At 44.3% G+C, this 9301-nt stretch overlaps 1 pseudogene; it reads left to right on the top strand.

Moving 5' to 3' along the window:
• Positions 1–546: 546 nt before the first annotated feature.
• LOC123366969 lies at positions 547–8741 on the top strand (annotated as a pseudogene).
• The last annotated feature ends 560 nt before the right edge of the window (positions 8742–9301 follow it).

Genomic DNA, 9301 nt, shown 5'->3' with positions numbered 1-9301 from the left:
CAGGTACAAATACCTGCCCCCAGCCTCTCTCAAGTCACTGGGTTTTGGAACGCATGTCCCTTGTCTAGTGAGTGCTATTTAGCTGATGGTGAGTCCCTCTGTCATAAAACAGTTCCACTGGCCTTGATTCACATAATCAGGGTAACAACACTTTATTCTTCCTGCCCCAATAACAGAGAAACTGGAGATCCCACAGCAGCCAAAGTGACCATTTGGGTGGCTGTGGGCTCTTGCTAGGCGGGGTGGGTGTGCCTATGCAAACAAGATCAGCCCCTGAAGTTCTTTTCCACAACTCATCACTGTTCACCACCAGATGTCAGGGTAGAGCTCATCTTGACTCTGCTTACATTTAAATAAAAAATAAAAATCCTTAATTTATTTTTATTTTTTCAAAGTCATAATTTTTTATCCACCCTGGCTGTGGCTAAGTGCCACAGTGTAGCCCATTATATATTACATAAGGCTGGGAATGGAGCTGAGGGAGGGAGGGAGGGAGAGACATCTTCATAAAAGCATGATATTATTTTTCTACTCCATTTCACAGCCATGTCTACAGGAAAGGAAAAACCCAAGAATTCAGCGCAGGGAGATGCTGCAAAGGATGAACTAGCTAAGAGATTGGAAGCAGTGGGTCTGAGTGCAGAGTACTGGCTGCCTAAACTACACAAACAACTTGGAGTTACCTCTACCCAAGCCTTGAAACACCTGCGATATGAAGACTTCCTAAAGTTAGAATGCGACATGCAGCACACGTGGGAAAAGCAGGCGCTCCAAGAACTACGTAAGACAGACAGCAAGGTAACAATGAAGCAGCTGCAGGAGCAGCGCTTGGAGATGCTAAAGAAGAGGCAGGAGCAGGCTAAGGCAGCACTGCAGGAATTAAAAGAAATGCAGGAGAAAGGCAGGAGCCGCCATGAGGAAGCTGTAAGAAAGAAAGAGGAGGAGCTGCGGCAAGCTATGGACATTGCCCCTGAGTATTGGGCACCAGCTGAGAAACCATTGATAGAGGTGATGGAGAATGTGCACAGACAATTAGACCTCCTGGAGGAGTCAGTGTCCCAGAGTGAGAATCTCCCAGACAAGGAAGTTTTGAGATGGGCGTCAGGAGGGCTGGCCCTGCAGGGTATTTACCAGACCAAGAAGCTCACAGAGATGGTGGAGAAGCGAGAGCAGCTCATAGACATCCCAGAAGGGTTTGAGCTCTTTGGCCCAGAGCAAGGGCCATTGTTTAAGAAGAAGGAATTTTCATCGGCCGAAGCAGAATCCACATTCACCAGGACCATGGAAAAGCTGGGCTTCAGCATTAGCGTCACAGCCAAGGGTGGATTTTGGGGGTTTAGTGCTGAAAGCAGCTCAGATTACAGCAGCTCTTCAGAGTCTGAAGGAACCCACAGGTCCCGCTCGAACACACCTACATTTGCACCACCAAGTACAGCTACATCCCACTGGCCTCATGCTACTTCCCAAAGCATCAGCTTCGACTTTCCAGTGCAGCGCTGCAAGAGTTAAAAGAGATTGAGGACATTTTAAGTTACACCCCAGAGCCGGACAAGCTCAACTTGCTGAAGAGCAGGGGCGGGAGTTTCTTCAAGAGATTTGGGTCTCATGTAAACCAGGGCCCCCTTCACTTGGGTGGGATATTCTGGTGGAAAGCGTCTTCTGAGGGATTCCGGGCAGAGCAGCTGGACGAGGTGAAGAAACGAACTTCTGATGCACTCAGCTCCTATATTGGGGGCAGCTATGGTGGGTTTGGCTGGAGCATTGCAGCTGGTGTTACTGCATCAAAATCAAGTTCTGCAGCCTCATTTCAGGGCACAGATAGAAAACAAATGCAAACAGAGATTCAGCGGTTTGTGACCAAGACAGGTGGCCCACCTGGAGTGGATTCACTCACAGCATGGAAATCTGGGCTACTGGCCAGTAACAAAACCTGGGCTGTTATTGACAGAGGTTCTCAGCTTATTCCAGTGTGGGACATAATCCTGTCCAATCACAGACAAGATTTTAAAGATGTTTATGAAATGAGCAGCAGTCTCAGAGATGCCTATGAAGCTCTAACAAAGCTCCATGCAAGTACATTGGTTGGGGAGGAATTAGTCAGTGCAGTGGATGAGGCCAGATCATTCTTAGAGGAAATGAAGACCTGGGAAGTCACTGGGGATGAAGAGCTGCTGGTGATGCTGCTCAATTTCAAACAGAAGCTAATTGAAAAAACAAAACACAACAGGACCTGGATCGACATCTGCCTGTCGGATAAGGTGCTTCAGGATTTCCTGGAAAACACAGTTTTACTATGCAAAGATTTACCTGCACATAACACCATGTCCACCAAATCTCTGCTGCGCTGCCTTCTGGACCCTCATGTCTATTCCGTTAAGAATTTCCCCAAATCTTCCTCCATTATGCAGTGGATCTCTCATGCCGAAGAAAAGGAGCAAAAATCTATCTGTGTTTCTGAATTTGCTGATTTCATTCAAGTCCTACAGGAAATGAAGAATTACCTACAGGCTGTTACCTATGGGCCTAACTCCTCCCCAGCAGCAGTGGAGGCAGCCAAAGTAAAGGCCAGCTTGGATGTGAGCTTAGCTTTCTGTTCCTTGCGGAAGGCTCTACAGGGCCGAGAGCAGATAGACTCAGAACTGTTATTGCTCTCCATTGCAGCCAGCACAGGATACCGTGTGGACAGTAACACTTTCCAGTATCTCCTCGGGTGCCCAGAAATTAACTTCATGTTAAAGGAAATGCAAAGGGCACATGAGGGATATTTGACTCTTAGGGATCAGGATGTTTCCAGAGCTCAGGCTTTCCTGTTGTTGACAGGTCTGACAGTGACAGCAACTGAATTCAAAGACGTGTCTCCAGAGGAGAAGAAGAAACGTTTGACTTTCATGAAGCGTCACCTGGGAAACTTGTTGTCAGGTGAAGTAGCTAATGTCTTTATGAAGCCTAATGCATGTGATGACTGGAATGCTCTGGAAAGAGACCTAAATGCCCTTGTGAAAGGAGGATATGGAACTTCCAGTAGCAATCTGCAGAAACAGGATATAATAAAAGAACTAAGGGATGTCTGTCAAAGGGCTAAGCAGACACCCCTACCAAAGCCACAGCCCCAAGCGCCACCAAAGGATGTTAAAATGTCTGAAGCATTCAAAACTCAGGGCTTTCTCAATCTGATCAAACGTCTTGGACTTGAAAACTACTATCCAAGGAAAATGGGGATGGCAGATTTCCATGTGATTGACAAGACCTCTTTACATGACAGACCGCCCAGCACAGAGGATGAGCTGCCATTTTATTTTTTGCAAAAGCTGTTGATGCTGGACTATCGGGTACGGTATCTGGTTTGCAAAAATGACTGTAAAACAAAACAAGGAACAACAACTGCATTGAATATGTCAAGCAAGATGAACGAATCCTCAGATGCGACCTCAGATATCTACGAGGACTTTTTAAATGATGATGAGGGAACTAATGAGTCTGGTACACCAAGGCAGACACACGTGCACCCAATGGATGTCCAGATGACAATTTTTCATTGTGCAGATGATTTCATGAGACAATATCTTTCAACAAAGCTCGCTATCTGCCAGTTTGCACTCCCACTTCTGGTGCCAAATCCTTCTATTTCACAAATAGAATTCCCTCTTTGGTCCCTTAGCCAAGTTCAAAAGAGTTGGCAACATATTGCGAAATCAGGAGTGGAGACTAGCATTAAAAATTATAAAAACAAACTGATTTATCAAGCAGATACACCTGTGGTGTCCTTCACACGGATTGGTCATTCACCTCATTCTTCTAAGTCTAAGATCCTGAATGCTCTGCTGAGTAAACACAAGCATGACATTTTTTTCCATCGTGATTGTAGAGGCAGCCATAAAGATTGTCTCCTGATGAACGGGGTTGTGGAAATCTCCTGGTACTGTCCAGGTGGAAAGGATGATGACAGATTTGACAATTGCATCGCCTTCACTAATCTTCACGGGGATGCAAGAGAGCATGAGCAGCAGGTCAGATTTTTACAGGAGATCGCTTCCATAAATGTGGTTCTCTTTACAGCTTCTGATGAGAACAAAATAGGCAGGCAAATTGTAAGTGATCTCCTGAAATCACCAAAGCCTTTTGTATGTCTTTTGACTGAAAAAGAAAACACTGTAGCAGGTAAATCCAATCTAAACATAAAAATAGGCATGAAGAACAGAAATGAAGCAGAATTAATTGATGAACTGGCAACAACAATCAAAGATTTACTGGCAGGTTTGAACCCCACTTGTAGTCTTGAAACCTGTGCAGAAATTGCTCGCCAGCATGGTTTTCTCATTGATGAAGACAAAGAAGAGTGTAAACAAGCCAAGTCAATGGCACAGACAGTGATGGTCCTCTTCAAGGAGGATAACTTATCGGGCATGAAGGAAGAGCTATTGCCTCTTCAAGGACAATTATGGCACAAGTGGTGTAGGAAAGATAAGGAACTTACCCGCTTACAAGATAAAATGAAGAGAAGCATTGAACAGCACCGGAGCCAAATTGAATCAGAAAAACGTGCTATACGACATGATCAGATAAGGAAAGCATCCTCCCACAATGATTTAATGAGGTCGGTGCTGGAAATTCTCCAGTCACATTCAGAGACCACCAAAAAATATTTCTTGCAGTGGTTGAAAGTATTTCTGGACGATCTGAGCTCTGACCGTCTTGCAGAACTTCGCCAAAAATACCACGTCTTATGGTCACAAATGCTGGAAGAAACAGACCCAGGAGAAAACAGTGACTCAGAAAATGTATTGAAAAGTAACTTGGAAACAGTCTCAGCTGAGATAGCTGCTTCTACGATTGGCCTTGAACACATTTTGAGAGAGGTTGCTCAGATTTATGAAGCTCTCAGTACTTTGTCCCAAGAAGATCAACATTTTCTTGAACTTCCACAAATTGCAGCTGACCTGATGGCTTCAGGGTATCCCGTTGAGCTGATGGATGGTGATGCTTCATACGTGCCACTGAAATGGGTGAGAGCAGTTTTTGATAAGTTGACTGAGAAGTTAGGAGACAAAAAGGTGTTTGTCCTTTCAGTGCTTGGCATCCAGAGCACTGGGAAGTCAACATTGCTAAATGCCATGTTTGGTCTTCAGTTTAGCGTCAGTGCAGGGAGATGCACCAGGGGAGCATTTATGCAACTAATTAAAGTGAATGAGAATCTCCAACAAAGTCTGAACATTGATTATATACTAGTCGTTGATACTGAAGGGCTTCGGGCCATGGAACTAACCAGTAAATCAACTCTCAATCATGATAACGAACTAGCCACCTTTGTCATTGGTCTTGGCAACATGACTCTAATCAATATTTTTGGAGAGAATCCTTCAGAAATGCAAGATATCCTGCAGATCGCTGTCCAGGCATTTCTGAGGATGAAGCAAGTAAAGCTCTCCCCAAGCTGTTTGTTTGTGCACCAAAATGTTGGAGAAATAACTGCAAAAGAACAGAATATGGAAGGACGAAGACGCCTCCAACAAAAGTTAGATGAAATGACAGTTACTGCAGCCCAGCAAGAGTTCTGTGATGTAAACCGCTTTAGTGACGTTATCCGATTTGACGTGAACACCCACACTCATTACTTTGCTCACCTCTGGGAAGGAGACCCACCAATGGCACCTCCGAATCCCAGCTACAGCCAAAATGTGCAGGAACTAAAGAGCAGGATTCTCATGGCTGCCACAAAGGAATCCAAGGGCAGTGTTTTAAGGCTGTCAGAGTTAAAAATCCGAATTGGAGATTTGTGGAAGGCTTTATTAAATGAGAACTTTGTTTTCAGCTTCAAGAATACACTGGAGATTGCAGCATACAATAGGTTAGAAAAAGAGTTTAACCAGTGGACCTGGCAGTTGAGAAGTCACATACTAGAACTGCAGACAAAACTGAACAATCGAATTAAGAAGAGAGAAATTCAGCATGTCACCAGGAGAAGCCTTGAAGAAGAAGTTAAAGAAAAATATTGTGCCATCATGAATGACACAGAAAGATTCTTCACTGAGGGGCAAGACTGTGAAATATTAATTCAGTGGAAAGCAAGTACTGAAAATAAACTGAATGATCTGAAAGAATCATTGATTGATGAAACTGAGAGGAAAGCTGAAGAACTTATCAAACTGAAGAAGAACCAAAGCAAACTTGTTGAAAAGAAGTCAGAATATGAAAATGAGCTATTCAGAAGAAGCAAAGAGTTGGCTCTGAGATTAAAAGGTGAGGAACTAAGTGAAGCAGCATTGAAAGAAAACTTTGACAGCCTTTGGAAACGATGGGTCTATGAAGTATCTTCAGATGCCCCTTCTGCTGAGGAACCTGACATTAGCATGGATGTAGAAAACATTCTTCTGCAGCATTTTAAACAGGAACCCAATATAGCAGAGAAAATTAAAAGTTCCTCCCACAAAAATATATTTTCTGTCAATATTTTCAAGCATATTGTCATGAAGAAAACACTAGGTATCTTCAATAAGACTTTGGATAACTGTGATATAAAGAACATAAAACAGGTTACAGCTCGCATCATACAGCTTGTTAAGATGAAAATTGATATGAAGGAAGAGCAGAGAATGGATTATAATCAAAGTTACATTCACGAAATAATGAATGAAATAAGAAGAGAGGTGGACTCTGCAGCCAAAAACTCAAAATACACATTTAATAATGAGTACAAAATAGAGTTATCCCTGTATCTGTGCAAAATGGCAGCAGAGCGGTTTGAAGACATGCACAGAGCATTTAAGAATGCAAATGATCCAACCGTCTACCTCGAAAATAAGAGAGACGATTTCTTTAAATGTTTTCAAATTTCCTGCCAAGGAGCAACTTCCATCACAACATTTGCTGATTTCTTATGCAACAAGCTTTCTGCAGCTCTCCGCCAGGCAGTCTATGACAAGACTGCCATTGACATAGCCAATGAGATGAGGTCTAACTATTCAGCCTTCAATGGCAATAGATCCAAACTGGAGACCAGTATTCTGATATCCCTGGCAGAGGAGGAAAACTTTGAGAAGTACAGACAATACATTCACTTCCCAAGGGACTTCTTAGAGAGTTTTATCAAGAAATGCGTTGATGATTATTGTTTAGACAAGAAAAATCCAAGACTGAAGAATTTTTTAATTATTTCCCTTGATTCTTTCCAGACTCTTGTTCTTTCAGCTATTCGTGACTCGACTAGAGTTGTCAAAGATAAATATGGCAACGTATCCTTGTGGCTGGATGAATTTTGCAACCGACTTGGAGATGACTTAGACCTTCCCAGAAGCGATCTGAAAAGCATCGAACATCAGGAAATCAAGGACATAGAGTTTCTGAAAGAGGCAATGAGTAAAGCTTTGCCCCCGGTCCTGGAAAACCTGAAACAGGAATTTGCTGTGGTTGATATGGAGCCATTTAAATTGAAGCCTCATAAAATACTATTCGAACAGCTCTGTGGATGCTGGGAGCAATGTCCCTTTTGCAAGGCTCTTTGCACAAACACAATACCTGGTCATGACGGAGACCACAGTGTTCATTTCCATCGTCCTCAGGCCCTGAATGGTACCCAGTGGTACGGAACAGACCAGCTTGTCATTGAGATCTGCTCTAGTCTTGTAGCAAGTGACTACTTCATGGTGCTTTGTGAAAAGAATCAAATTCCATATAAAAATTATAGACAAGCGGGACCTGCATATGCCAATTGGAGCATCACAGCAGACAACTCAGCGCAGTCTTACTGGAAATGGTTCGTGTCCCATTTCAGGTCAATATTGGAAGAAAATTATTGTGCAAAATTTGAGGGCAAAGGCGCAATTCCTCCAGAGTGGGACGAGTTTACAAAGGAGGCTGTAATCTCTGAGCTGAAACAGCTGTAACATTAGTATAGCATCCCCTAGATAAAATGGGGGCATTAATGTACCAGACTTTGCTGCTGTAGCCATTTATTATTGTCTTATTTAGTGTTATGGATCATTTCTATGCAATTTTTTCTATAATTAATGTGTGCTAGCAGATTTAAATGGCAGGATTATAGATGTATAAGATTAACCAGTATTTAGGAGCGCCGTGTGTGTGTTAGACATACAGGTAAAGCCTGGCTGGTATGGAAGCCCTTCAGGCTGAGGCCTGTAAGATTTTAGCTTAGCCAGACTAGGCCATAGGCTTAGGAATGCTTGGCATGAGTGGGTGACCTACAGATAACTCCATGCCAGTCAGGTCACAAGATTACTGTAAAAGATGTGCCAGTAGGTGATGTTACGGAAAAATAGATTGGAACAGACAGCAGCGTATTGTCCAAGACCACGAGGCACCTGATTGTAACACCATGGAATGGCCTGTCCTGCCCACAAGTTGCCATAGATGCTAATGAGAATAAGGGGAACTAAGAAACAACTTATTAAAAATGGGGCACCCCAATATTCATGGGGTGTGGAAGTACAGATAAGGAAAAGAGGGCTGAAACCTTCATGCATATGCATAAGGTGTTAGGTGTGGTCAGAACTACAATATAAAAGAGATTCCCTGGTTGGGTAAAAGTGGGAAGACCCCAAGGGAAACCCCAGCAGGAACTATCCCTCTATCAATGATCATCTGTTGGGAGATCCATCAGACCCTGGAATATCCGTGAGGATGTGAGTATGACTAGAGGAGTAGTTAGTTAGTGCATGGGTTTCTGTATGATTTGTATAGACCTGGGTAATTGTAATTTTAACGATTGCTTCAATAAAACTTGCAGTACCGATACGACTTTATACTTGTGACTGTGTTCGCGGTCACTCTCCTTGGTCTTCATGTGTTCCTGGAGTCTCCAAATCTGAGAAATGTCAGGGCTCCCTGCATCCAGGCCACTGCCCCTGCCTGGGCTGCATAAGGGGAGGGCAAGAGAGAAGCAGTTCCTGATGCCTCCCAGCCTGGCCCAGATGGGGAAAGTGACCTGGATGTTTGGAGCCCTTGGTGTTGCTCTTGCTCCACCCCTCACAGCCCCCTAGGGGGGCAGGGAGGAAGGCTGGGGGGAGGGGGAGCAGTATCTGTGTCACTGGCAGGAAGCACAGATAAATCTGCATGCCCCCCCATGCAGCGCTCTGACTCCACACCCGCAGTGCACACCTCTGCAGTGCCGCATGGTGTCCCTGGGAGGTCACCCGAGTGCTCCCCCCGCCACGTGGACCTGGCCCGAGTCCCTCTCCCTAACCCCTCCCTTGCATAGACCTGGCCTGATCCGCTCCTCCTCCCTCCCTCACCCCCCCCCCCAACCCCTACTGCTCACTCCCCCAGCCCGTTTTTTGGAAAACTGGGT

This window comes from Mauremys mutica, chromosome 3 (genome assembly GCF_020497125.1).
Source record: "Mauremys mutica isolate MM-2020 ecotype Southern chromosome 3, ASM2049712v1, whole genome shotgun sequence".
Classification (NCBI taxonomy): Eukaryota; Metazoa; Chordata; order Testudines; family Geoemydidae; genus Mauremys; species Mauremys mutica.
This window is presented reverse-complemented; position numbering and strand designations above follow the sequence as displayed.